The sequence below is a fragment of the Chrysoperla carnea genome, chromosome 1 (assembly GCF_905475395.1).
Source record: "Chrysoperla carnea chromosome 1, inChrCarn1.1, whole genome shotgun sequence".
NCBI lineage: Eukaryota > Metazoa > Arthropoda > Insecta > Neuroptera > Chrysopidae > Chrysoperla > Chrysoperla carnea.
In genome coordinates, this window is record NC_058337.1 from 79,715,470 (window position 1) to 79,719,929 (window position 4,460).

Below are 4,460 nucleotides of genomic sequence, written 5' to 3' on the forward strand. Positions count from 1 at the left end.
TACTGTAGTTGGCGTCGGTGCGATGGGTACTGGCGGGTGTGAATATGCGTCCGCTCCTGGTGCCCGGCATGTTAGACTCCACGATTGTTCAACGATTATATATGTAAGTGTTATAGAAAACAGAAAAAGATTTGTAGAATTAAGCTTAATTAAAGTTAAAAAAAAAATATTGAAAAAAATTAAATATACAGGATTATACGATTAATAGTTGTTTATTTTCAAGTTGTCTTAGATAACGACGATTGAAAATTACGCCATTTACCATACGCTATGCTACCATAAAACGATTCTCAATTTAGTTAGAGAAACGAACATATGAAGGGTCTCGCAGTGGAAGTCTTTTGTTGATCGGACGGGTTATGGCGCGTAAATTCAAGCGAGGATCTACTAAATCAATATTAGTTATGTGAAGTTGGCTCTACTGTATTACAACTTAAAGTGTCAATAGTGATATTGAATACAACGTGTTGTGTGTCGACGATTGGATTAACAAAAAAAAAACGTAAGTGATCTCAATTAAATTCAATTATGTTTATTTAATTTTTTTTTGTAAAATTTCCTTTAATGTTTCTACTATTCACAATTTTATTTTATTTATTTATTTTTTTTATCAAATGTATAGTAAACAAAAATAAACACTTAGCATAATTTATTTTGACACCTAACCTAAGAATTTTGTATTTGAAAAAAAAATTAAAAAAAAATTTAATATTTGTTTAAAAGGGGACATACGTTAGTACTAACATTGACAACAGTGGTTCCTGGTGAATTTGCTTCCAAATTAAAGCGCATACAGGCATTTATTATATTATTTTTCGTTGAATAAAAATATGTATGTATATTCGGACAAGAGCCATTTGCCGTAACAGCACGGGCGAGGTGTATGGGTCTTCGATTCAATTTAGATCGTCTTCGCCACCACCTAGCGCCGCGAAATGGGGAGTGGCTGACCCTTGTCGTTAATAGGCGGCTATTGGCCAGCACCAAATTGACAAGGGCCACTCGACGGCTTGACTAATAGATCCACCAGGAATCACCACGCATTAAAAAAAAACTTAACTAATATGATTTCCTAATTTTAAAATGTTTGTTACACCTCCAACCTTTTATTAATGTCATTTTTTTTTCAATTTATTTTAGAATATGTCCTTTTTGGCCGGCAAATTAATTGATAAAGAGGCAAAAGATAAATACAACTTACATAGTCATTCACGAATGGAACCGGGGGTTGAACAACCGGACGGCCAGGAGAGAACGCAGCAGCACACAGCGGAATCACTGGGTGATCCTCGAGGTATACCAGATTTTCTTGCATAATTTGTGTTGATCGAATCGGCCTGCATGCGGTGGTGTTGCCGCTGATGGGCGATGTTGAATTTCCAAACAACAAAAGATGAAATAACCATGCGGTCGTCCACTCGAAACTTGTATCAGCAGGTACTCCACGTGAATATTTATCGTTTTTATTTTAATTTGTTTTTGTTTTATTGTTCCTATTTAATCATTCGTTGTCGATTCATTAACTATAACACGATGTTGGTCCAGTTTTAATTTATGTTCGATTTTATTTTATTTGTTTAATGATCGTCGTCGATTGATTAATTTTAATCCACCACGAATGAATATATTCCGAGCTCTTAACTTGCTCGATGCAAAGGTTGAAGTATATTCTTTTTTCATCAAGAAAACCATCAGGTCACTTGTTGACTCGTTGTTTTTGTTTTTTTTTTTATAGTGCCTGGTGCCGCCGTGATCCAATCACGACCTTTCGCGCCGTGTTTACCGCCTGCGATGCTGCGTGCGATTCTCTGTTTGTGCGTCGTGTGCCTGGCCATCCGGGTATCCACTTTCGGCCATTTTTTTATTTTTATGATTTGTAATGAAAAAAAATTGTATTTTAATTTTAAATAAATTTTAAATATTTTACTGACATTTTGTTTTTTTTTTTTTTTTTTTTTTTTTTTTTTTTCTTTTTTTGTTCGGTGGGTATAATGTAGCCTAAGCCGAACTCCTTGTGTGAAACCAAAATATGAGTATCGTCTCAATTTTTATTATAAATTAATATTTATAAATTATGCCACATATTTTAACAATAAATAAATAATTTAAAGAAATGAGGAAGATACTCAAATAAATTAATTGAAGAATCACTTACTTCGGTTAATGCATATAAAAGATTGCTTATGCAAAATAGATTATTATTTTAAACAGTATTTCTGATATTGTAGCAAATAAAATATATTAAAAAATTTTTTTTGAGAATAAAAATTAAATATTAAACAAACTTTTTTGTCACGAAGGAGAGACCTTAGCCAAGATCCCCAGATTTATTGGACAGAGAAATTATTTCTATAGAATTTTCGTTTTTCTGGCAGCCATTATTATAGAAATTTACTATTCAGATCCATATTTTACTCCTTATTCAATTCATATAGAGTCCTTGATCTTAGCGAGCATCTTAATAAATTAATTATAAAAAATTTTGACATAAACTATTCTAATTATAATATGCTTTTAATAGATGTGTAATTTTAAAATCGCAAATATCTATTTAAATATTCAAAATTTATTCTCAACACAAATTTCTTATTTTATCTTTCCCTCAAGAAATATATTTTGAACTTAAAACGTACGACTTTGTAAGATATGCAAAATGTACACTTTTATCTACACTCCCTATCGTTAAAATTTTCTAACAAATTACTATTGTTTTTAAATGTAAAATAAATAAAAATTTTGAATTTTTCGTTAAAATTATTTATCAATCATTTTTATAATTTTGCCACAAAGAGGCTGAAATCGAAACAACCATCGCAAATACCTAATTTTTACGAAAAATATCAAATTTGTTTTTTATTTTAAATGGAAATTTCATTGAGAAACACTAAAAAAATAAAATCCATTAATCTTGCTCGATTGGCTTCCACAGACATGTTACCACGTTTGGTTTATATTAAACCTCCAAAGAAAAAAGATTGTAGGGCCATTCCACCTAACATTTTTAAGAAGAGACTTGTTGTTATTTTTCCGAAAATATCTGCAAAAAAAAGACCAAAAATTAATAGATGATAAAAATAAAATTTATTATCGCATTCCACCATCTCATCGAAATTGAAAACTACGAACATTTGCAGAGTTAATAAACGGTTATTATGGTTTATATGAGTTATACACACGATCATATACCCCACCATAATCTTTCGCACCCAAATTTGCTGGTATACCGTTTGGTCCAGCCGCATAACCTCCACCCGCTACATTATATCCGGTACTATAGCCACCATATTCGCCCGCATAATCCGCAGAAAAACCATGGTCCACATGTAAACCATGTATTGGCATCTGTTTACACATTTTTAATGAATTCAATAATGATGGTATCACCAAGCCAGCACCAATTATTGCTTTTTTAATGAAGAGTACACCAAATAAAATAATCACCAACAATACTTTGACTTTGAACAGTTTTAACATTACCAATAATGGAAATAGTAATTGTAATTTTTTCTTTTTATGGATACCACGACCACGACTTTCGTTGCTACTATTTCGATCTGAAACAAAAAAATGTATTCATTGAAAAGTGGAGAATATATCAGGCAATCCATATATTTTTTTTTACAGATGCCAATATTTAAATGGGGTCTACAATTATGGAAAACTAGATGGAAATTGTCTTTAGGTTTACTTTTAAAAAACAATATAACATATTATAACCAAAAAAATTTCGATGAGCTTGTTCATCAAATTCTTCGGAAAGTCTACCAATGGATTTTCGTTGCCGTAACCTTGAAGAACTAGACAAGACTCAAATCTTTTTCAATAATAACAGATCAGTTGATTCAAAAAGTTGCCTTTTGAAAACTTTTTTTATATCATATCTCTATTTGCCAATAGGGGATCGGACTAAATTTTTTGTTATCACTTCGAATGAAGAATTCTCACTTAAATTCTTACTAGTATGCAGGACATGAACGTTTAAAATTCCTAATTAATCAAGGAGGAAGATATTCACTAGTGACGTCATACGTACGTATCACCATAGAGATTACATATTAAAAATTTTGTTTTGCTAAAAGCAGATGGGCAAACTTTGAATGCAATCTTTGATTGCTTATAACTTTTTCGTTTTTTAATCAATTTATATTTTTTTGGGTAATATGGCCAGAATCATCCCCTATTAGCAACGTGTGAATATATTTAGTTACATCAACAATAATTATAGGCAATCTGGGCTAGTTTGGCCACTTTTGACCCCTTTTGAAACAAATTCTTTTAGTTTTTCAATATTTTATACAGAATTTTAACAGGAATTGTGACTTATTAAATAATCGTTTGATGTGGTAAGTCTAATTACTATAAAATAGTACATAAATTATGTGAAAATCTAAAAAAAAAGCAAATAGAGCGTTGCTCTAAAGTAATATTGACTTGGGGTAAAAACTAAAGCCATTATCATG

The 4,460-nt window shown here is 31.0% G+C and overlaps 1 long non-coding RNA gene across 1 annotated transcript; it reads left to right on the forward strand.

The window, feature by feature from the left end:
- Positions 1-479: 479 nt before the first annotated feature.
- Positions 480-1,903, forward strand: LOC123305590. Its single transcript, XR_006536845.1, has 3 exons — positions 480-502; positions 1,141-1,437; positions 1,736-1,903. It is a non-coding gene; the product is annotated as an uncharacterized LOC123305590 (long non-coding RNA).
- Positions 1,904-4,460: the final 2,557 nt, after the last annotated feature.